We start from the raw sequence: 26,833 nt of genomic DNA, 5'->3' as shown, positions 1-26,833 counted from the left end.
ATATTGTTGATCCAGAAAAACTTACTTAGTGTTTTAAAAGATAATTTCATTATAGATTAAAGTGAATGGAAGTCAGGCACCGTAGGAAACCTAAAAGAGGTGGTGAGTCCATCTGATCGCTAAGTACCAAGCTCCCTTCGGATCCAATCCTAGACATGCATACCGCCATTGCCACACCTTAACGTCATGGATATTTCTAGGAAACCGATTTGATTAAGTCATTTTTAGGAAAAGTGATTAATTTTGGAAAATAATTTCATTGCGGAAGCTTTGCTTGTTGTCATGTTATTTTGAAATCAATTGTTGTTTTTGAAAATGCGCCCAAAAGCTATCCAATTTCGACAGTTAAAATAAGTAATACCTATCTTAGTAATATATATTAAAACCATCAAAAATAATTAAGCGGCCTTATTACATTTAAAAACCCAAAACTTCAAACGTAAATAAAAGGATGTCCAGTTCACCAGAAGAAAACCAAACTTTCAGAACGGGTGGCCACTCCGAATTCCCTCACAGCTCCAAGCCCACTATGGTTGGGGATTTCCTGCGTGGATGAAAATAAAAGGAGTGAGTTTGGGGAAACTCAGGTGTAAATTAACCCAACCATAGCCTATATCACTCAAACCACGTAAATAGAATAAGTTGGCCTTAGCCCGAATGTATTTAATAAAGCCCATAGGCCCATAATGTATAGAATGATATTACATGTTTATGCGAAACCCAACCATATCCATTACACCCCCAAACCAACATTACACCGTGTGGGGAGACAACTCGACCCACCCAACCGCTACACACCAAAGAATTTGCAGCATGGCTGCGAGCATGTATAATGTGACAGAGTCACCAGATATGAGATAATCGTGGCGAGCCACTGTATCAGAATATATGTGGCGAGCCACCAGATCGATATTTGTGGCGAGCCACCAGATCGATATATTTGTGGCATAGCCACCGAAAGCTTCCTCCATAATATAACCCATGTCCCCATGCAATGAGATATATAATCATGGCATACATCATACGTAATCGATCGTCATGCTTTTCACCAAAATTAACCCTAGGGGTATAACGGTAATTTTGCACCTAGGGGTATAATGAAGAATTTTTCATACATAGGGGTATTATAGTAATTTAGCTACTTTTAGGGTTTTCATGCATATCCTAACTATTTACGTACTATCGAACACTTACACAAGATACTTATCAATTGGGCCCGTTGGCCTATGAACCCGATCTTTGGCCCATTAAGCCCAAATTATCAAAATGTACGAAATTGCGCATCTGCAGTTTTATTACTTTAGATTACCAAATATACAAACCCAACTATCTTACAAGCATTACTTTTCGCAAATTCCCAAAATATCGACTTTTCGGCATTTCGGCATTTCGGCTTTTGCTAATCTAGTCTATGAGAGGGTGTCAGTTACACACCTGTTTGCGAAGATATGCTGACAAGATCCACACACGAACCACCTACAATTGGATTACTAACACGTTAATCTAACTATTCAAATACAAACTACGTATTAACCCCTTACAATATTCGGCCAACCATACCTACAGATCATAGTAAGCTTATAAGAAATCAATAAGCAACTCATTAACAAATTTTTGTCAATGTTTACCACATAATCATAATTTCACTGCAAGCTGTCTTCCTGAGCAACAGTCACTAAATTATTTATAACTGGAGCTACGAAACTCCAAATTAAGTGCCGTTAATTTTCCCTGAAAATAGACTCATATATCTTTTATCCATAAAATTTTCAGAATTTTTGGTATGGCCAATCAATACCAGATTTTTCTTAAAGTTTCTCATGTTTCACTATTTGACTAATCTGACCACTCTTCATTACGAATCAAATTTCTCATTGTATAGAATTCAAAATATGTTCTCGTTTATTCCATTTGAAACTAGACTCATTAAGCTTTAATTATATAATTTATGTAGCTTCTAACTCATCTCCCACAATTTATGGTGATTTTCCAAAGTCACGTTACTGCTACTGTCCCAAGCAGATTTATTACCAAATCACTCTTTCACACCTAACTTGCATGCTTGTTATTTAAACATGTATATCACCAATCAATCATCACATATCTATGATTTTACTTAAGTATAATCTCCATTTCATCATTTTAAAGCACAACATGTTAGCCGATTTTTTTCCCTTTAGCATCTAAGGCACATGCATGCTCATTTGTTTGGCTCAACTTCACCTATCTTCCATTTTTCATCAAAAGAACATGAAACAACAACCATTTCCTTCATTTTAATTTATGACTAAATGCTCACAACACAACTAAAAATCAAAATATACTTCAAGAGTGAAGGTAGAATCAAGAAGAACTCATGAACCTCAAAATAGAAGCAAGGTACCAAAAACTTACCTTCAATTTTCCTCCTCCTAATGACCGAATACTCAAGAGCTTTCTCCTCTCCTTTCTCTTCTCTAACTTTCAGCTATGATGAACAAAGATGGACAAAACTTTGTTCTTTTCACCCCTTTTTCTTTTAATAAAACTTCATATTTCATCCATTTAATTCTTTAATACAAAAGACATGAAATTCTTATCATGAAACATTTACCTAACCCATTATCATGAAACATTTACCTAACCCATTATCATGGAACATTTACCTAACCCATTATCAATTTGTATCAATTTGTACCATAAATTATGGATATCAAGTGTACATTTTGTCTACAACAACATGATGGCCAGCCACTACATGTAAAATGGGAGGTTTGTCATGCAATGTAGCACCCCAAACCTGGCCCAGAAGTTATAGCCGGATCCGGCATTCCACATCAAAAACGTAAAAAAAAAATTTTCCATTCTAAGTCCAGAAAATCGCACTTGATGTTCAAAAGATTAATTCATTAAGGGTTAAAGTGAATGGAAGTCATGCACCGGTAGGAAACCGAAAAGAGGTGGTGAGTCCATCGGATCGCTAAGTACCAAGCTCCTTCGGATCCAATCCTAGACATGCATACCGCCATTGCCACACCTTAACGTCGTGGATATTTCTAGGAAACCGATTTGATTAAGTCATTTTAGGAAAAGTAATTAATTTTGGAAAATACTTTCATTGCGGAAGCTTTGCTTGTTGTCGTGTTATTTTGAAATCAATCATTGTTTTTGAAAACGCGCCTAAAGCTATCCAATTTCAACAGTTAAATATAAGTATTACCTATCTTAGTAATACATATTAAAACCATAAAAATAATTGCGGCCTTATTACATTTAAAAGCCCAAAAACTTTAAACGTAAATAAAAGGATGTCCAGTTCACCGAAGAAAATCAAACTTTCGAACGGATGGCCACTCCGAATTCCTCACGACTCCAAGCCCACTATGGTTGGGGATTTCTGCGTGGATGAAAATAAAAGGGGTGAGTTTGGGAAACTCGGTGTGTAAGGAAAACCCATTCAAAGCCCAAGTCAGCTCAAGCCTATTGGGCCTAAGCCCATTCAGTAATAAAGTGGTACTTGGCCGAGCCCTTTTCAGATTATAATAAACCGGGCCTTAGCCCTTATTCAGATAACAAGATGGCCCATAGGCCCATTTCAAAATACATGCAACATCAAGAAACATATGCAAGCCCATTTGGGAGACTACTCAACCCACCAACCACTACACTCCACCCGTACCAGCCATACACTCCATGTGGGAATAGCTCAACCCACCCAAATTAACACTCCACAGCTGCTGACCTTGCTCGCTCGCTTATCAATAAATTGAGGCAAAGCCTCCAAGACGTGGACAAGCCACTTTCAAGACTTCTTCCACAATATCCCATCCCATGCATCGATAATAACAACATGGCATGCAAGAATAACAACAAATCAAACATGCATTTAGGTCAATTTAACCCTAGGGGTATTTCGGTAATTTATCACCCGAGGTAAACGTAAAATTTCCACTTTTAAAGGTATTTCAGTAATTTATCTATTTTAGGGTTTTCATGCATATTCCTACCTTTCACGTACTAATGTAATCACTACTGAGGGTTCTTACCGAATTGGGCCGTTGTCCCATCATTCCAATTTTGGCCTATTAAGCCCAAAAATATCGAAGGCACGTAAATCATGCACTTTGCGGTCCAAACATTGCAGCTTACCAAAAACATTAATCGATTTACCTCACGAGCATTCGACACTCAGAATCTACAAAATACCGGTTTTCGCATTTCGACTTTTCGACTTTTGCCGATCTAGACTAAGAAAGAGGGTGTTAGTTACACACTGCTTGCGACGATATGTTGACGAGATCCACAGACGAACCGCCTACAATTGGATTACTAACACGTTAATCTAACTATTCAAATACAAACTACATATTAACCCCTTACAATATTCGGCCAACCACACCTATAGATCATAGTGAGCTTATAAGAAATCAATAAGCAACTCATTAACAAATTTTTGTCAATGTTTACCACATAATCATAATTTCACTGCAAGCTGTATTCCTGAGAAACAGTCACTAAATTATTTATAACTGGAGCTACGAAACTCCAAATTAAGTGCCGTTAATTTTCCCTGAAAATAGACTCATATATCTTTTATCCATAAAATTTTCAGAATTTTTGGTATGGCCAATCAATACCAGATTTTTCTCAAAGTTTCCCATGTTTCACTGTTTGACTAATCTGACCACTCTTCATTACGAATCAAATTTATCATTGTACAGAATTCAAAATATGTTCTTGTTTATTTCATTAGAAACTAGACTCAATAAGCTTTAATTACATAATTTATTCAGCTTCTAATTCATCTCCCACAACTTATGGTGATTTTCCAAAGTCACATTACTGCTGCTGTCCCAAGCAGATTTATTACCAAATCACTCTTTCATACACCTATCTTGCATGCATGTTATTTAAACATGTATATCACCAATCAATCATCACATATCTATGATTTTTACTTAAGCATAATCTCCATTTCATCATTTCAAAGCACAACATGTTAGCCGATTTTTCCCTTTAGCATCTAAGGCACATGCATGCTCATTTGTTTGGCTCAACTTCACATATCTTCCATTTTTCATCAAAAGAACATGAAACAACAACCATTTCCTTCATTTTAATTCATGACTAAATGCTCACAACACAACTAAAAATCAAAATATACTTCAAGAGTTAAGGTAGAATCAAGAAGAACTCATGAACCTCAAAATAGAAGCAAGATACCAAGAACTTACCTTCAATTTTCCCCCTCCTAATGACCAAATACTCAAGAGTTTTCTCCTCTCCTTTCTCTCCTCTAACTTTCAGCTATGATGAACAAAGATGGACAAAACTTTGTTCTTTTCACCCCTTTTTCTTTTAATAAAACTTCATATTTCATCCATTTAATTCTTTAATACAAAAGACATGTAATTCTTATCATGAAACATTTACCTAACCCATTATCAATTTGTATCAATTTGTACCATAAATTATGGATATCAAGTGTACATTTTGTCTACAACAACATGATGGCTGGCCACTTCATGTAAAATGGGAGGTTTGTCATGCAAATCCTCCTATTTTGCACTCCTATTTATTTGGCCACTTCAATTTAATCTATAGCATTTTCAAACATTTTCACATAGGTCCTATTTCATAATTTCACCCCCTTTTTCTTATGGAACAAAAATTAACTAAAATTGTCGGGTTCTATCTTAAGTTTGGGCTTTCTAGAGGCCCACTAACATAATTAAACCTATGCCAACATTCACAGGATTCCCGAAAATTGGGGCGTTACATGCAAATCCTCCTATTTTGCACTCCTATTTATTTGGCCACTTCAATTTAGCCTATAGCATTTTCAAACATTTTCACATAGGTCCTATTTCATAATTTCACCCCCTTTTTCTTATGGAACAAAAATTAACTAAAATTGTCGGGTTCTATCTTAAGCTTGGGCTTTCTAGAGGCCCACTAACATAATTAAACCTATGCCAACATTGTGACAGCCCAAAATAGACCCTAGCCGGAATGTGGTTTCGGGACCACAAAACCGAGGCATAACAATAATTTAAAATTTATTTCGATGCCTATAATATGTGAGTATTCATGTATGACATTTTTTGATGATTGATTTAGTGTTATAAAGGTGAATTTCACTAGAAAGGACTTGTGTGAGAAAATTTAGAATTGAGATAGGCAAATGTGGAAGTGGCCTATTGATGCACACTAGGAAATGTTGTCCTTGCATGTCAAATTCCCCAAATTTGACTATAGTGGCCGCCATGGTGATGAATATGGGCAAAAGAAAACATGTTTCAAACATGTTTTGCTAGTGGTGCATGTTAGAAATAATAAAATAAGAGTATGAAAAAAAAGGAAAAAAAGTGTTCATCTTTCACCATTGCTCTTGGCGAATGTCCTAAGGAAAGAAAAGAAAATTTTGCTCATCCATTTTTCACTTCTTGGCGAAAATACTAAGGAAAAGGGGAGGATTTTTGCTTCATGCTTGGTTTGGAAGAGATCTAGAAGGAGATTTGGCTAAGTTTGCATCAAGATTAAGGTATGTATGAGGTTGTGTTAGGGTTTCATGCATGTCTTGGTTGCTAACTTGATGTGCATGTTAGCCATGGCTCAAATCTTTGTTATGCCATGGAAATGGTATTTGGCCAAAGTTGTTATGGTGTTAATGCCATTGCATGCTAAATATCAAGCTTGATAATGATTCATGTGATGGTAGATTGAGGGTTCTTAGATTTTCTTTTAGCATTTTTGAATGAGATACTAAGTTCTTTGTTTAACCATGACCAAATTGAAACGGTATGGTGTTGTGGTATTCGGCCATGTTGTACCCATAAATATGATTCATGCATGTTGTATGGTGAGTAAGATTTAAGCTTTGGATATGTGTGTATATTTGGATATAAGCCACTTGAGAATTCGGCCATTGCACCTACATGAATATATGTTTGCACATGATGAATTGGTATGACATGTATACTATTTTGAGGTGTCTATATGCTTGTGATGTTGTTTCGGTTATGAAATAAATGAGAGATGTGTATAGAACTACAATATGTGATGCGTTAATTAGGAAAATGTATGCTGTTTTTTTTGTGTAGTATAAGGTGTAAAATTTGCCTCCACATAGACATGCATATTCGCCAAAGGAAGTAGATTGGTGTGCATGTATTCGGTTAGAGGCAACCATATTGAAGCCTTATCTTGGCTTAGATTGTTGACCAAATGGGTAATAAGTGAGGATGGTTGCGAATATACAAATATACATATGCATGTGTAATTGAACTATAAATGTATAGCAAGATGATTAAACTAGTTTATTTATCTATTAAGCCCGAGAAGTTAAAGAAGGAGAAACAAGCAAGGGCAAAGCCAAGGACATCGAGTAGCCGGGTCGAAACCGTTATACTCAACACAAGGTAAGTCCTTAAGCACTTGTTGTGAGAACTCCTTGGATAGATATTTTTCGGAGTGATTCTCCTATTTATTATTATGATTATATGTACAAATTGAATTTAGTAAGTTGCTTTACCATGATGAATTGACATAAGGCACAATGTGTGCGATTCACTATGGCACTATGTGTGCGATTTACTATGGCACTATGTGTGCGATTTACTATGGCACTATGTGTGCGATTCACTATGGCACTATGTGTGCGATTTACTATGGCACTATGTGTGCGATTCACTATGGCACTATGTGTGCGATTCACTATGGCACTATGTGTGCGATTTACTATGGCACTATGTGTGCGATTTACTATGGCACTATGTGTGCGATTTGCTATAGCACTATGTGTGCGATTTGCTATAGTCACATTCGGTTGTGGAAATAAATTGTGCATGAACGAGGTAAGTGATTGAGTTACTAACTAAATATCGAAATTGGGATTGTACGGTGTACGCATAAAATTATCTAGTGCATTGTTGTTCCAACTTGAGGAAACGGATTCAAATCGATTGGGCTGACTTGTCGTTTGATTTGGTTGAAGGATTGGGCATGAGATCGAACCAAAAATCTTAGAAATTGCAGTATAGTTTGATATGGCTGGAAACATCTATTTTGTATTAATTGATTATTCACTTATGATTGTTATTGTTGATGGTAGAGTAGTGCTTACAACTTACTGAGTTATGTACTCATTTGGTGTGCTTATTTGTTGTTTATTTAGGTTCTTGATCCATTTTATGTGCTCGGGACTGTCATCGAAGTCATCACACCGTCTAGCGACTTTTTGGTATCTTCTTCTTAGATGGTTTAAGAAAACATTTCGCATGTATAGGCTATTATGTTTTGTTTGAACTCGGTATGTAAATATTGCCTAGCCATGCTAAAATGGCTTATGAATGTTTTGAGCATAATGTTATAATTATTTGGTATGTATATGCTCATTAAGAGGCATGGAAGTGTTTGGCAATGACCAGCCATTAGAATGGGTCATCATGCTTATATTTTGGACCATATATGAAAAAGGGGTGGTTGAATCATAGAGACTATGTGTTAGAGAAAGTCTATCCTAGAATATGATGCTGGCAGCAACAGTGACGTGGATGTGAAAAATCACTAAAAATAGTAGGAATAGAATTAAATAGTGAATAAATTATGTAAATGAACCTTGATGAGTCTATTTTCATACGGAGGAAACGAAACGGTTATATGAGTTGTATGTTGAGAGATATTTGGGTTTTAGTGGAACGGGGCCAGAACGGTTTCTGGATTCCCTGCTCGGACTTTGAAAATTCATTATAAATTAACCAGAAATAATTAGGAGTCATACCATATATGTATGAATTCCTCTTTGAGTCTAGTTTCTATAGAAACAAACGGTACCAGTATTGAAGTCCTGCACAGGGAGTTATTTGAGTTGTAACGCGCGAAGGTCAATGTAGTCGGCCCCTGTAACACGGGTGACTTTAACTAATAAACTGTACCAATTGGCCCAACCAAAAATTCTAGAAAAAAATCTGTAGACGGAAATGTGAGTCTAGTTCCAGAAAAAAATTACAAAACTGATTTTCGAGTTCTAAAACTCAAGTTATGATTTTTGAAGCGACTAGTACACAGATTGACAGCTTGTCTGGAACTTTTCAATAAGTGGTTTGAAGTCCGTTAACACCTCGTGTTCGACTCGGCACGGTCTCGGTTCGGGTGTTACAGTTTTATTGGTATCAGAGCCATGGTTTAGTCGGTTCTAGGACTACCATGGCACGTATGAGTCTAGCTATACATGCCTTAATGTTAATGTTTAAACGCAGATGACTTCCGACGGTTAAAATGTTTTTTTGTTTTGTTTTGATTAGTAAATGGATCCCGGTAGAGAGAACCTTGGCGGATGACGCCGAAAGTGTAGCGGCTGCTCCTGCACAAGGGACGCCGCTGTTGAACCTCGGTCATCTGCGAATAATCAAGGTGAGGGGCTAAACAAGCCTTCTTTACCATGATGAATGAGTGGGTCGCGCAATATGCCCGAACTAATCCGGCTTGTCCAACAAATCCCGAATTTGAATAATCCACCCAAAGAGCCCGTAATGCCATCGCCATCGACCCCGTGAGGCTGAGTAAGCCACCTGTAGATTTGATTAGAAGCGCGGGCTGAAGAGTTCAGTATCGAATTATCGATGATGCCGAAAGGGCCGAAGTTCGCTTGACAACACCATTCGGTGTTTGATGAACTGCATGCACACCGATGAATGTCTAAAGTGTGCTATATCCTTGTTATGGACTCACCTACTATTGGTGGAGGACCTTGATTTCCATAGTTCCAAACGAACGAGTTATTTGGGATTTCTTTCAAACGGAGTTTCGAAAGAAATATATTAGTCAACGGTTCATTGATCAAAAGCGTAAGGAATTCCTGGAACTCAAGCAAGGCCGCATGACAGTATCTGAATACGAACATGAGTTCGTAAGACTCAGTCGGTATGCCCGGGAGTGTGTGGCTGATGAGGTTGCTATGTGCAAGAGGTTCGAAGAAGGGTTGAATGAAGATCTAAGATTACTAGTGGGTATTTTGGAGATAAAAGAATTCGTAACACTAGTTGAACGAGCCTGCAAGGCGGAGGAACTTGGAAAGGAGAAGAAGAAGGCTGAATTTGAAGCTAGAGACTATCGCAAAAGATCGACGGGTAAAGCTCCGCTTTTCAGTAAAAGAAGTTCAGGAGAACACCAATAGATCGAGGACGATCAAGGGATTTCCATTAGACCACGACCATTGACGGACTCCCGAGCTACTTCGGTAGCTAGTGTGGGCAATAACCGTCAAGAGAAATCAATGCCCCAATGTGGGAGAAGACACATAGGTGAATGTTGGGGTAAGACTACCAATAAGGCTTGTTACGGATGCGGTTCAAGGACCACCTCATTAGAGATTGCACGGGCTCGATGAGAAGAATAGGATGCAAGGTCGCGAGACCTAGTGGAATGACAACTAGAGGTAGACCACCAAGAATTTCGGAGGTAGGGGTGGTAGTCGAGAGGGCTACTGACACGACTGCTCGATCCGAGACTCAGCGCCTCCTGCTAGAGCATATGCCATCCGCAAGACGAGAGGAGGCATCCTCCCCGACGTTATCACCGGACTTTCACTCTTTTCGATACTAATGTGATTGCTTTGATTGACCCCGGTTCTACTCATTCTTATATATGCGAAACCTTAGCATCCAAAGAAGACTTTGCCTATTGAGTCTCATCGAGTTTGTAATTCGGTGTCAAACCCTTGGGTCATTACGCGCTTGTCAACAAAGTGTGTAAGAAAAGTCCCCTAGTGTTTCGAGGTTTTTGTTTTTGGCGGACTTGATGCTTTTGCCGCTCGACGAATTTGACGTTATTCTTGGGTTGGATTGGTTGACCATGCACGATGCGGTTATAAATTGCAAAGGCAAGACTATCGATCCGAGGTGCGCTAATAACGAGATTGTTCGGGTTGAGTCTACGGACTTAAAGGGTTGCCACCGTAATATCGCCGATGTTGGCCCGTAAATATGTAAGAAAAGGTGCGGCGTACCTTTGCGTATGTGCTCGATGACGTGGAGCTCGGAAGAAACCCGAATTTGTGCCAGTGGTTTGTGAATTCCTGATGTTTTCCTCAAGAATTGCCGGTTTACCACCTGCTCGGAAATAGAATTTGGCATCGAATTGGTACCGGTACCACTCCAATTTCGATAGCTCCGTATCGTATGGCACCAATGTAATTAAAGGAGTTGAAAGCGCAGTTGCAAGAATTGGTGGATAGAGGTTTTGCTCGCCCGAGTTTTTCGCCTTGGGTGCGCCGGTGTTGTTCGTGAAGAAGAAGGATGGAACCATGCGATCGTAGATCGACTATCGCCGCCTTAACAAAGCGACGATAAAGAACAAATATCCGCTGCCACGTATTGATGACTTGTTCGATCAATTGAAAGGGAGCCTCGGTGTTCTCGAAAATAGATTTGAGATCGGGCTACTATCAATTGCGAATCCGAGATTCAGACGTGCCCAAGACTGCCTTCAGAACGAGATATGGTCACTATGAGTTCCTAGTGATGCCGTTTGGGCTCACTAATGCCCCTGCGGTATTTATGGATTTAATGAATCGAATCTTTAGACCATATTTGGATCGATTCGTAGTCGTATTCATTGATGACATCTTGGTCTATTCAAGAAATGAGACCGAACATGCTGAACACCTGCGGTTAGTGCTGCAAATTTTACGGGACAAGCAATTATATGCTAAGTTCAGCAAGTGTGAGTTCTGGTTAAGAGAGGTTAGCTTCTTGGGTCATGTGGTATCTGCATCGGTATTCGAGTCAATTCAATAAAATTTCAGCCATACTAAATTGGAAGCCTCCGAGAAATATTACCGAGGTTCAAGCTTTTTGGGCTTGCTTGTTATTACCGACGATTTGTAAAAGGTTTCTCGACGATAGCCACGCCAATGACGGCTTACTCCAAAAGGATGTTAAGTTCGAATGGACGGAGAAATGTCGAAAAGTTTCGATCAACCGAAAGCTTATTTGATCAAGCCCCAATTCTAGTGCAACCGAATCGGGCAAAGAGTTTGTCGTTTATAGTGACGCATCCCTACTTGGGTTGGGTTGCGTATTGATGCAAGAAGGGCGAGTTGTGGCCTATGCGCGCCGAGACAATTAAAGCCACATGAGAAAAATTATCCGACCCATGATCTCGAATTGGTCGCCATCGTATTCGCTTTAAAGATATGGCGACATTACTTATTTGGTGAGAAGTGCCATGTGTATTCGGATCACAAAAGTCTCAAATATTTGATGACTCAAAGAGACTTAAATCTGCGACAAAGACGATGGCTCGAGTTGTTAAAAGATTATGAACTCGTTATTGATTATCACCCGGAAAGGCCAATGTGGTTGCGGATGCCTTAAGTCGAAATCACTGCTTGCTTTTACGACGATGAATGTACACTTGTCTATTCTACCCGACAATGTGTTAGTAGCCAATTGAAGGCCAAACCATTGTTGGCTCATCAAATTCGGAAGCTCGTAAAGTTGATGAGGAGTTGCTTGCAAAACGGGCTGAGTGTGTTCTGAGCAAGGAATCAGAGTTTCAAATTGATGATGACGATTGTTTAAGGTTTAGAAGTCGTCTGTGTGTTCCAAAGAATTCGGAACTTATTTCGATAATTCTAAATGAAGCCCATTGTAGTCGAATGTCAATCCACCCGGGTAGTACTAAAATGTACAATGACCTGAAACGCCAATTTTGGTGGCCCGGTATGAAACGAGACATTTCTGAATTTGTTTCAAGGTGTCTGATATGTCAACAAGTGAAAGCGGAACATCAAGTGCCATCGGGATTACTTCAGCCGATCATGATACCCGAATGGAAATGGGATCGAGTCACAATGGACTTTGTATCCGGACTGCCATTGTCAGTGAGTAAGAAGGATGCGATTTGGGTCGTTGTCGATAAACTAACTAAGTCGGCCCACTTTGTCCCCGTACGTACGGATTTTTCAATGGACAAATTAGCGGAATTGTACGTTGCTCAGATTGTGAGATTACACGGGGTGCCTATTTCTATCGTGTCAGATAGAGATCCGAGATTTACCTCGCGATTTTGGAAAAAGTTGCAAGAAGCTTTGGGTACCAAGTTGCATTTCAAAGACCGCTTTTCACCCCCAAACCGATGGTCAATCCGAGCGGATAATTCAGATACTTGAGGATATGTTAAGATGTTGCGTCCTCGAGTTTAGTGGTTCATGGGAACGGTATCTCGCCGTTGATTGAATTCGCCACAACAACAAATTTCAATCAAGTATTAAGATGGCACCCTACGAGGCCTTGTACGGTCGTAAATGCCGTACGCCATTGTTTTGGACTGAGCTCGGTGAAAGCAAGATTTTCGGGGTGGATTTGATTAGGGATGCTGAACAGAAAGTGAAGGTAATCCGTGAAAGTCAAAGATAGCCTCCGATCGCCGTAAGTCGTGACGCGGATCTGAGGCGTAAGGATATCGGTATCGTGGGTGATAAAGTGTTTCTCAAGGTATCGCCTTGGAAAAAGATACTCGTGTTCTACCGTAAGGGCAAGTTGAGCCCGAGGTTCATTGGACCATATGAGATATCGAGCGAGTCGGTCCAGTGGCATATCGCTTGATTTTGCCCCCTGAACTCAAAAAGGTTCACGATGTCTTTCACGTTTCGATGCTTCGACGCTATAGATCCGATCCATCGCACGTGATTAGTCCATCAGAAATTGAAATTCAAGCTAATATGAGTTATGAGGAAGAACCGATTCGTATCCTATCGCGAGAAGTGAAAGAGTTGCGAAACAAGCGGGTTTCGCTAGTGAAAGTGTTATGGCTCAAGCACGGATAGAAGAAGCTACTTGGGAGACCGAGAACTCTATGAAAGAACGATATCCAAACCTATTTACGGTAAGATTTTCGGGACGAAAATTCCTTAAGAGGGGGGTTGTGACACCCAAAATAGACCCTAGCCGGAATGTGGTTTCGGGACCACAAAACCGAGGCATAACAATAATTTAAAATTTATTTCGATGCCTATAATATGTGAGTATTCATGTATGACATTTTTGATGATTGATTTAGTGTTATAAAGGTGAATTTCACTAGAAAGGACTTGTGTGAGAAAATTTAGAATTGAGATAGGCAAATGTGGAAGTGGCCTATTGATGCACACTAGGAAATGTTGTCCTTGCATGTCAAATTCCCAAATTTGACTATAGTGGCCGGCCATGGTGATGAATATGGGCAAAAGAAAACATGTTTCAAACATGTTTTGCTAGTGGTGCATGTTAGAAATAATAAAATAAGAGTATGAAAAAAAAGGAAAAAAAAGTGTTCATCTTTCACCATTGCTCTTGGCCGAATGTCCTAAGGAAAGAAAAGAAAATTTTGCTCATCCATTTTTCACTTCTTGGCCGAAAATACTAAGGAAAAGGGGAGGATTTTTGCTTCATGCTTGGTTTGGAAGAGATCTAGAAGGAGATTTGGCTAAGTTTGCATCAAGATTAAGGTATGTATGAGGTTGTGTTAGGGTTTCATGCATGTCTTGGTTGCTAACTTGATGTGCATGTTAGCCATGGCTCAAATCTTTGTTATGCCATGGAAATGGTATTTGGCCAAAGTTGTTATGGTGTTAATGCCATTGCATGCTAAATATCAAGCTTGATAATGATTCATGTGATGGTAGATTGAGGGTTCTTAGATTTTCTTTTAGCATTTTTGAATGAGATACTAAGTTCTTTGTTTAACCATGACCAAATTGAAACGGTATGGTGTTGTGGTATTCGCCATGTTGTACCCATAAATATGATTCATGCATGTTGTATGGTGAGTAAGATTTAAGCTTTGGATATGTGTGTATATTTGGATATAAGCCACTTGAGAATTCGCCATTGCACCTACATGAATATATGTTTGCACATGATGAATTGGTATGACATGTATACTATTTTGAGGTGTCTATATGCTTGTGATGTTGTTTTGTTATGAAATAAATGAGAGATGTGTATAGAACTACAATATGTGATGCGTTAATTAGGAAAATGTATGCTGTTTTTTGTGTAGTATAAGGTGTAAAATTTGCCTCCACATAGACATGCATATTCGGCCAAAGGAAGTAGATTGGTGTGCATGTATTCGGTTAGAGGCAACCATATTGAAGCCTTATCTTGGCTTAGATTGTTGACCAAATGGGTAATAAGTGAGGATGGTTGCGAATATACAAATATACATATGCATGTGTAATTGAACTATAAATGTATAGCAAGATGATTAAACTAGTTTATTTATCTATTAAGCCCGAGAAGTTAAAGAAGGAGAAACAAGCAAGGGCAAAGCCAAGGACATCGAGTAGCCGGGTCGAAACCGTTATACTCAACACAAGGTAAGTCCTAAGCACTTGTTGTGAGAACTCCTTGATAGATATTTTTCGAGTGATTCTCCTATTTATTATTATGATTATATGTACAAATTGAATTTAGTAAGTTGCTTTACCATGATGAATTGACATAAGGCACAATGTGTGCGATTCACTATGGCACTATGTGTGCGATTTACTATGGCACTATGTGTGCGATTTACTATGGCACTATGTGTGCGATTCACTATGGCACTATGTGTGCGATTTACTATGGCACTATGTGTGCGATTCACTATGGCACTATGTGTGCGATTCACTATGGCACTATGTGTGCGATTTACTATGGCACTATGTGTGCGATTTACTATGGCACTATGTGTGCGATTTGCTATAGCACTATGTGTGCGATTTGCTATAGTCACATTCGGTTGTGGAAATAAATTGTGCATGAACGAGGTAAGTGATTGAGTTACTAACTAAATATCGAATTGGGATTGTACGGTGTACGCATAAAATTATCTAGTGCATTGTTGTTCCAACTTGAGGAAACGGATTCAAATCGATTGGGCTGACTTGTCGCTTGATTTGGTTGAAGGATTGGGCATGAGATCGAACCAAAAATCTTAGAAATTGCAGTATAGTTTGATATGGCTGGAAACATCTATTTTGTATTAATTGATTATTCACTTATGATTGTTATTGTTGATGGTAGAGTAGTGCTTACAACTTCATCGAGTTATGTACTCATTTGGTGTGCTTATTTGTTGTTTATTTAGGTTCTTGATCCATTTTGCGTGCTCGGACTGTCATCGAAGTCATCACACCGCCTAGCGACTTTTTGGTATCTTCTTCTTAGATGGTTTAAGAAAACATTTCGCATGTATAGGCTATTATGTTTTGTTTGAACTCGGTATGTAAAATATTGCCTAGCCATGCGAAAATGGCTTATGAATGTTTTGAGCATAATGTTATAATTATTTGGTATGTATATGCTCATTAAGAGGCATGGAAGTGTTTGGCAATGACCAGCCATTAGAATGGGTCATCATGCTTATATTTTGGACCATATATGAAAAAGGGTGGTTGAATCATAGAGACTATGTGTTAGAGAAAGTCTATCCTAGAATATGATGCTGGCAGCAACAGTGACGTGGATGTGAAAAATCACTAAAAATAGTAGGAATAGAATTAAATAGTGAATAAATTATGTAAATGAACCTTGATGAGTCTATTTTCATACGGAGGAAACGAAACGGTTATATGAGTTGTATGTTGAGAGATATTTGGGTTTTAGTGGAACGGGGCCAGAACGGTTTCTGGATTCCCTGCTCGGACTTTGAAAATTCATTATAAATTAACCAGAAATAATTAGGAGTCATACCATATATGTATGAATTCCTCTTTGAGTCTAGTTTCTATAGAAACAAACGGTACCAGTATTGAAGTCCTGCACAGGAGTTATTTGAGTTGTAACGCGCGAAGGTCAATGTAGTCGGCCCCTGTAACACGGGTGACTTTAACTAATAAACTGTACCAATTGGCCCAACCAAAATTCTAGAAAAAATCTGTAGACGGAAATGTGAGTCTAGTTCCAGAAAAAAATTACAAAACTGATTTTCGAGTTCTAAAACTCAAGTTATGATTTTTGAAGCGACTAGTACACAGATTGGCAGCTTGTCTGGAACTTTTCAATAAGTGGTTTGAAGTCTGTTAACACCTCGTGTTCGACTCCGGCGACGGTCTCGGTTCGGGGTGTTACAAACATTCACAGGATTCCCGAAAATTGGGGCGTTACAAAAATTCATTATGTCAAAAATTGAATCAATACAAGAGGAATAGACTATGTCTATTTATAGGCTTGTAAAGCCATATTCTAGTAGGATTAAACACCTTATCCTAATCAATATAAAATAGATGAAGTTTAATAAGGTTTAAAAAACCTTATTCTAAAATAAAATAAAAGAAGTCTAGTTCTATATGGATTTTATTTTTATTTTATTTTCCATCGTATTTTATTTAAATAAGAATTTAGGTCACTTAATTCTAACAGATAGTATCTGATAATTGCATTTATAAATTGTAAAAATAGAGGGACTAAAGTGGTTATTTTAAAAAATAAAGGTACCTTAAAATGAAAATGTAACAGGCCCAATCTGTTGGGGCCGATAACCATACAAGAAAATAAAAATTATTATTTAAAGTCCAACTCAACCCATTACACAGGTCCGAGTGGCCCAAACCCAAAACTGATTTCCAGCAAACCCTAAACACTAGGAGCTTCAGCCGCACAGCCTCGTCATGGCCACGTCTGCAATCTCCATACAAGGCCGAACTTGCGAGAAGATTGAATAACAGCAAGGATTAATAAGCAACAGAAAGCAACAATAAACAGTAAAATTACAGCAAGGAAATTTGTATTTTTCTTCCTATTTTATTTGTATTTTTTCGGCTATAAAGCTGAATAGAATAAAATGTAAAAAAAAAAAGGAACGGAGGCATACATAACAATAAAAAATAGAGAAGAATATATCAATAAAAAAAGAGTCAATATTAGCAGAAAAGGGAAGGAAGGAGGAAGAGGCTCACCTGGTTCCCCACGGCCGTGATGTCGGAGAGCCCTTCTCAGTCGTCGAGGTCAGACACGAAAAGGGAAGGGATTGAGGGCCATCTCCTCTCGGCCCTTTGGGTGTCGATTGCTCGACCTTCCAAGCCGCTCAAAGGCAGGGTTTGAAAACCCATTTTTCGCGACACTAGTCGCTGGCCATAGTAGCGGTAGGGCAAATCCTCGAAGAGGTCTGACCATCGGAGGGAGGAGAGAGCAGAGGGCTCTCAATTTTGTTTTTCTCTAAGAGGTGCAAAATGAAGATTTTAAAAAAATTATTAGCTTTTATAGACGTTCAAAAACGACGCCGTTTTAGTCCTTGATCCCATATGCCAAAACGACGCCGTTTGGTGTATGACCCGATTTTCGACCCGACCCTGGCCAAGATCTGCGCTTTTTGCTTTGAAGGGCTAGTTGCCCAATAAGCCCTTCTGCATTTTCACTTGTTTTTAATTAAATCCTATGCATTCGTTTCCTTTTTAATTTCACCCCGTAATTTTCGCGTATATTTCATTTCGATCCATGCTTAAACGTTGCGTTTTGGGAGCAGGGATTAATTTCCCAATTGATTCCCGCGCTTTTACGCGCATTAAATTACGCATATTTCTTTTTTTTCTGATTTTATTTTTCTTCTGATTTAATCCCTAGTTTGTTGGATTTTAATTTTTTATATATATTTGTTATTTATTTTTTATTTTGATATTTTATGTATTGTTTATTTAAAATTATTTTGTTCTTTTTGTTATTATATATTATTTGATTCATTAAATATTATCTCTTATGTATATTATATAATTTTAATATTTTTTAAATTGTAATTTAAAATTTGTTGTATTCTTTATTTTATAGCGTTCTATTATTTATTTACGGTTATTATTTATTTTAAATATATGTTATTTACTTTATATTATCACATATGTGTATATATTATTCTTTTAAAATTTATCACATTATTCATTTTTTTAAAATTGCTTTGCTATTTACTCAAGTTTTTAATGTTTTATCATATATATATATATATATATATATATATATATATATATATATATTATCCATTGTAAACTTCACCATATTTTTAAGTTGTTTTGTTAATTATCTATTTTTATATATCATTAATTTTACATACTTTATTTTATATATATTTGATTTCCTTTATGTAAAGTCTCATTTTATTTCTTAGCTTTTATTTTATGTATATATATATAAATATTTTTTGAACCGTTATTTACTTTATTTTTTATTGAAATTTCAATATTTTATCATTTTTATGTTAGCCTTGACATTGTTTTTTACTATTTGAGATATTAGTTATGTTATTACATTTTCTCTTAATCGTTTATATTAGCATTGAAAGTTAGCATGTTGTGCAATTTCCGTGAATTATCATTTAGCATTTGTATTCTATATTTTATTAGTGTAATGGCTTTTATTAACAAATCATCGCCTTAAATAAAAAATGTATTTCATTTAATTATTGCATTTTATTCAAGAGTTTTTCAAACAAGGCAATATTTCGTGTTTGGAAATTTAGAAAATCGTGCCCTAATGTGCTGAGTTTCGGTTTTCTATTTGACCAAATAACTAAATATCCTTTTAATTGCATGTTTTGGAAATCATGAGATGATCTCAGTTTTTAAAGGCTTAAAATGTCGTATCCTAATGTACTGGATGTGGTATTTTATTCCTTCGGAAAAAGTGAATCTTAAATTCCAACTCGAGTTATTTAAACGTTCTTTAAAAGGGATTGTATTTTGAAACTTTTCAAATTTTAGATAGTAGGACATTAGTTAATCAATCTGGTACCAATTTTGGGCGTTACGAGGATGCTAATCCTTCCTCGTACGTAACGAATCCTGAACCCGCTTTCCTGAACTTCGTAGGCCAAAATTGAGTTTTTGAAAATAAAGTATTTTACAAGGTTGTTCCAATCACACCTCAAAAAAGGTTAGTGGCGACTCCATATTTCATTTCGAAGTCGGTACCGTTTTTCAAAATTAAGAATGGTTTCGACAGAAAATAATAAGCAAGAGTTTATGAAGAAATTATCCCCTAAAATATATATGTAACCCAATTTCAATTCATTTGCTAAAGTGACACTATCAGGTGACACCATTGCGTCACTTTTTTTTTTGTTTATACAACACCCATTTTTTAAAATTTCAAATTGGTGATGTCAATGTGTTCGACGACACCACTAAATTTTCTTTTTTAAATCTTATGATTAGCTGATGATAGTGAAAAAGTTAAGGTGGTGCCTGTAACGCCATTTACTAGACCCGATCGTCAGGTTAAGGTACGAAGATATCATATTCGTTGTTGGAACAATTCCAGTAATTCCATATCAATTAAAACTTCATACTCAAGTCATTAAGCTCATAATGCAATTAAAATGTGATTTAAGAACTTATTCGAGCTTACAAAAGCTCCCAAGGTGATAGAAGGTTATTCAGGGACTAGATTGTAATGTTCCAAACTTCTCAGTGCTCGTTGCAACTTCATTGATTCCACATTGCTACGTCACTCACTGACATAAACTCATCGCGACTTCATGAGAGTACCACATTGCTGCGTCATTCACTAATTTGAACTCACAGTGACTTCAGCATTTCACTTCCTATTATAACATTCGTATGGTATATGTCAACCATTTCAAGCAATAAATCATCCAAATATTCCAATTTCCAATCTTAAACGTCACCTATTTCAATTTAATACCAAATCAAACATATCCAATTACAAAATTTACAAAGAGAGTCAAAATCACCTATGCTTCCATTGAATTAATCCATAAACATACTTGATATTTTTTCCAAGCACATGCCAAAAGTTATAACCACAAATTTAAATTCATACTGTCTTCCAAACTTGTTTTGTGATGAGATGAGTAAAAATCTACCTTCACTTCAAAGCTTCAAAACGAGTTTTCACTTATGCGTTTGAAAAGAAAATGCGTTAAACTCACAAGAGCTTAGTAAGCATATCAAGAATTAAACTTTAATTTAAATCAAATAATTACCTATATAAATACATTTAACACTTATGAACCAATACCATCATACATGATTTAATTTCAGTAATAGCCATATAAAATATCAAATTAACAAGTTTATAAGCTACTTACCAATGTTGTTATTGAGTTCAATTACCTTGAAAATCTATTGCCCATTTGTAGACTTAATAGAACCTATAGAATATAAGGAAATGTCGATAAAATTTGCACCAGAGTGTCACTATTATTTGCACAGATGTGTTGTTATCACTTGCACCATAATGCCACTTTCATTTGTATAATAGTGTCATCATCACTTGCTTACATAGAAATTTTCCTAATGACATGCTATTTCTATCTTACTAGTTCTCATTGTTGTCTACATGAGAAATTAAACTATACAAATTTATTTCATTTGTTTTGATGCACCATTAAAATAGTTCATGATAAGTGTTTGAAATCTGAAATTCTTTTTGTTCATTTCTTTTCATTCTCTAATATTTTTATATTCACGTTCAGGGGTTAGATGTTGCTCCAATGGGACCACAGGCTGCTACGAAGATACACTATTTATTTGACTAGACAAAGAAGTCCAAGAGGGGCTTGTTGTTATTCATTGATGGAGCGGATGCATTTTTGCGCAAGTGACACCATTTAGTTCCTAGTAGTGAATCATATTCTTTTTGGGACAATATATACATGCATGATTTGATTCAGGATGTTATGGTGAGCTTTTCCTTTGTAGATCAGGCATCAACAAACTTGTTAATATGTAGTTCTTCCTCTAATTGCAATCTCTCAAAGAGTTTCAGTTTGCATATAACTTACCAATATATTTTGTATGATAAAAATACAAATTCCTTTATGCTCATTTAAACAATTTTCCTTCATGATTGTTTACTCGGAAGAGTGTTCTACGTTAACAATTACAAAATAAAATAAAATAAAATGCAGAATTTCCACAACTATAATTGTTGTACGCCAAAGTAAAGGATGAAAATGTTACTAGCTCCATTGATTTTGTTGGCCGAACTATTTTTGCAGAGGGAACAAAACCTACATTAGTAAAGCTCGGAGAAGTGCATTGAATGCCCTTCTTTTTTCGCACTGGTGACTAGTCCAAGGATATAGTCCTCGCTCTTGCTACAACCTGTCCTGCTGATCTTGATTCTGCTATGGCCGATCGTATTGATGAAGTATTGGAATTCCCTTTACCTAGGGAAGATGAACGTTTCAAACTGCTAAATCTGTACCTAGATAAGTAGTCAAGTACATAGCTCAGGCTGGCTCGAGAAAACCTAGTGTGCTGCAGAATAATTGTGAAAAATAAAATAAAATAAAGAACACATAGATTTTTACGTGGAAACCCTTTCGGGAAAAAACCACCAGCAGAGGAGAAGAAAATTCACTATGTCAAATTCGAATTTAATTATAAGAGGAATAGACTATGTCTATTTATAGGCTTGTAAAGCCATATTCTAGTAAGATTGAAATACCTTATTCTAATCAATATAAAATAGATGGAGTTTAATAAGGTTTAAAACCTTATTCTAAAATAAAATAAAAGAAGTGTAGTTCTATATGGATTTTGCTTTTATTTTATTTTACCACTGTATTTTATTTAAATAAGGATTCGGATCATTTAATTCTAATAATCTCCACCTTGACACGAATTCTCAATGAACAAGTTCTTCATCGCGAACTCTCAATGAAAAAAGTTCTCCACCTCTTCCATAAAACCCCTTAATGTATATAACATACTTGTAAGTAACATTATCTATAATCTTTGTTATTTACTTTTATAAATATTCAAGCTGTCCATCTATGTCGTAGTCACTAAATTATTTATATCTGGAGCTATATAACTCAAAATTAAGATCTGATAATTTTCCCTGAAACTAGACTCATATATCTTCTTACCATAAAATTTTCAGAATTTTTGGTTTAGCCAATAAGTACAGTTTATTCTTTGAAGTTACCCCTGTCCTGCTGTCTAACAGTTCCGACTCTTCTTTACTAAAAATTAATTATATCCTCGTACAAGATTCAAATGATGTTTTCGTTTGTTTCTATGGAAAATAGCTCATTAAGGATTCTAAACATATAAATTTAAGCCCCTAATTATTTTTATCCAATTTTTTATGATTGTTCAAAGTCAAAATAGGGGAACCCAAAATCATTCTGACCTTGTCTCATAAAATTTATTATATCTCATGATTCACAATTCTATTGCTTACATTGTTTCTTTTATAATAAACTAGACTCAATAAGCTTTAATTTCATATTTTATTCATCCTCTAATTCAATTTATACAATTTTTGGTGATTTTTCAAAGTTACACTACTGCTGCTGTCCAAAACAGTTTTAGTGAAAAATGTTGATTTCCATTTTGCCCCAAATTTCACAGTTTATACAATTCAGTCCTTGCTCAATTAACCCCTAAATTGAGCTAATTTTTCTCAATTAATACTTTATTCTATCATTTTAAACTTCTTCATAACCCCTAAAACTCAGAACTTTAGCATTAGACATTAATTCCAAACTCTTTCTTAATTAGGTCCTAAAATGAATTTCCATCAATTTTACTTGATAAAATCATCATATACCAAAATTAAAGCTTCAATTCTATGATTATTCATCATATTATTTCAGCACTCATCCATAAAAACTTTAAAAATTAGCCATGGAATCAAAAACTAATGAAATAGTAAGTTGGACCCAATTGTAAAATTCCAAAAACATAGAAATTTCAAGGAGAAAGCAAGAATTAAACTTACATGAAGCTAGAGCATGAAAACCAGTTTAAACCCCTTCCGTGGCTGTTTTTCAGCTGATGAATATGAAGAGAAATGAAGAGAATTCTAGATATTCCAATTTAGTCCCATTTTTATTTAGCTAATTTTGGCAATTTTCCAATTTTGCCCTTATTTCACCCATTTCCTGATTTTTCTCAGCTATTGCCGCCCAAAATATCTCCTTTGGGCTTATTTTCACTTTAGGTCCTTCCTCATTTGACAATTGAGCTATTTAATCCTTTTAGCAAATTTTACACATTTTCCAATTTAATCCTTTTTATTTAATTGACCACCCAAACGTCAAAATTTTCTAACGAAATTTTAATACTACCTTATTGACATTCCGTAAATATTTATAAAAATATTTTTGGTTCGGTTTATAACATCAAGATCTCGATACCTCTTTTTCTCAATTTCTTGACCAAATAAATCTTTATAAAACACAATTTACTATTCCAAAAATCTTTTAAAAACTACATTTGGCTCGTAAATATTAAATAATATAATCTACGAGTTCATTTGTCGGATTTGGTGGTCTCGAACCACTATTTTCGACATCGTTGAAATTTAGGCTATTACAACTCTCCCCCCTTTTAAAATTTTCGTCCTCGAAAATTCCTTCGATGGAGAGATTCAAAATTTATTTATTTATTTATTTATTTTATTTTTACTAACAAATAGTATCACCAGTTTTGAAGGCTGAAACATTAACTGCCACTTCTAAATAATATATCAAGTAATTCTTTTCATACAATTTTTAATTGTTTAAAAGTATAGACCATTACTTTGTCTTAGTGCATCAAAACACAGTTTACCCACTCAATGGTATATCAATGTAAATCACAACTTTCTTACCTGATTTAGGCTGAACTAGAAGTGATGCTTTGATCAACAGAACTTTCATCTTTAGTCAATGAATATCTTTCACGAATAAATCATATTTGCAATTCAGAGCTTCGACCCAATAGAAGTAGAAAGTAATATCATATGAATGTTTCCATCAAGTGTCCTCTCAAACATAATCGATTAGAATACTAGAGAAGGATAGAACAGTACTGATCATAGTTTATTAATACTTTTAATAATCCCTTCTAATATCATAATCAAACAACCTTTCCATGTAAATAAGAGTCACATATGAAAATGAACATTCACTAATATTTCTGAAAATAGTAGAACATGTAAAATACCCAGAAGTAATCCTGCATCATATTCAATTATAACAACTGCTTTCAAATACTTTTATGATTTCATTACTACTCCACTAACTACTAAAGCAATCAATAATATCAAATTATTCAGTTCACTAAAGGAACTAATTTTCCAGAAATTTTCCAGAAATTTCCCAGAAATTTCGTTTTGTGAATACCATACTTGAATAAATCGATTCATCATGAATAACTTCTTTCTTAACAGTAATATTGCATATTCTGAATAATCTTCAAAATAGATGATCTGGTATCTCAATTATAATCATCTTTACTAACTAACCTATTCTTAGTTCTATTTGCGTTATTAATCATTTAGCCACTGAACTCTTCAATTTCACACTTATAAACTTTATCAATATAAATCTGGTAAATTTCTCTATATAAAACTATACTTATGAGGGGGTAGAGGTCATAAAGCCTTAGATTTTGGCTTTTATATATGTACACATCACATGACTTTTATCATTAATATATTTATTACAAACATTTATTTCATACTTTTATAAATCTTTACTTATCATAGGCAATTCCCCCTCTCTCTTTTTTCTTTTTTTTCCTTTCTTTTTTTTTTCAAACACTCAAATATCACTTTCATCACTGTCGAAACTAGCTCGGTTGGGGGCATATCTATCTATTAGTAAAAGAATTCTTATCAAAGTCGAGAGATATCACACTATCACAGGTTGTATAATGACATGTATTTCTAGACTTCACATATGCTACGTTCGGTCCGAGAACCGACTAAACCGTAGCTCTGATACCAACAAATGTAACACCCCCTACCCGTATTCATTGCCGGAATAGGGTACGAGGCATTACCGGAGTTTACTGAACATTTTTCAGATAATTTTGAGTCATTTATTATTCATATTTTGAAATAATCATAACGTCTCTCTATTGGGCCCTCGAAGCCCAAAACATACATTATAAACCAACTGGAATAAAATCGAGATCATAAAAAATTTAGGCTATTACAATTTGTTTTTTTTTTTAAAACTTAGTTGCGAAAATGTAGAAAACATACTATAATTAAGAAATCCATGTTCAACTTCTCATAATTACAATGAAAATAATAATAATAATTCAAGTTATAGAAACATAATGAAAACCTTATTACAATCTGATCTGAACACACTCCAAAAGAAATAACAACTTAAATACTTAAAAATAAACCAAGTCCAAATTATCTTACTAGCCGGCCACCCAGAGTCCCTCTAAACATCGAAACTTCTACTGAGCATCACCTGAAATTAAAATAAAAGAAGGGGTAAGTTTTCTCAAACTCAGTGTATACAACCCTCGATGAAAAACAAGCATTCAAAGAGAAATCATCCAACATACAATGCAATCCCATCCAAATTATCCATCCGCTACACACAAGCTCCGTCCCCCGTCACAATATGTGGGGATATAAATATCGACCCACCTATCCCTCACACCAATGGTAGCCCGGTTTCGAAACTACCTTCATTACATATTGGGCTTTAAAAGCTGTCGGTGGATCCACGATTGTCAGGCAACCATGCGATCCTCATATACTTCCTTCGTACCATAATTCCCGCCCCATATGCAACCTAAGCAGAACATCATATGTATGCATATCACATCCACAAAACTTCATTCAACACCTAGGGGTATTTTAGGAATAGACTATGTCTATTTATAGGCTTGTAAAGCCATATTCTAGTAAGATTGAAACACCTTATTCTAATCAATATAAAATAGATGGAGTTTAATAAGGTTTAAAAAACCTTATTCTAAAATAAAATAAAAGAAATGTAGTTCTATATAGATTTTACTTTTATTTTATTTTACCACTGTATTTTATTTAAATAAAAATTTGGGTCATTTAATTCTAACAATTATTTTAAAAATTAGCTGCAGCAAATTGAAATCAAGGGACTGAGTAATGATATC

General features: G+C 35.8%; 2 long non-coding RNA genes across 2 annotated transcripts; both read right to left on the bottom strand.

Moving 5' to 3' along the window:
• Positions 1-351: 351 nt before the first annotated feature.
• On the bottom strand, positions 352-2,602 carry LOC128286443 (uncharacterized). The gene is made up of 3 exons (XR_008277002.1): positions 2,395-2,602; positions 1,435-1,476; positions 352-544 (listed from the first exon to the last, which is right to left on the bottom strand). It is a non-coding gene; the product is annotated as an uncharacterized LOC128286443 (long non-coding RNA).
• A 23,324-nt stretch (positions 2,603-25,926) lies between these two features.
• Positions 25,927-26,481, bottom strand: LOC128286534 (uncharacterized). The gene is made up of 2 exons (XR_008277139.1): positions 26,258-26,481; positions 25,927-26,160 (listed from the first exon to the last, which is right to left on the bottom strand). It is a non-coding gene; the product is annotated as an uncharacterized LOC128286534 (long non-coding RNA).
• Between the last annotated feature and the right edge of the window lie 352 nt (positions 26,482-26,833).

This window comes from Gossypium arboreum, chromosome 13 (assembly GCF_025698485.1).
Source record: "Gossypium arboreum isolate Shixiya-1 chromosome 13, ASM2569848v2, whole genome shotgun sequence".
Taxonomy (NCBI): Eukaryota; Viridiplantae; Streptophyta; class Magnoliopsida; order Malvales; family Malvaceae; genus Gossypium; species Gossypium arboreum.
This window is presented reverse-complemented; position numbering and strand designations above follow the sequence as displayed.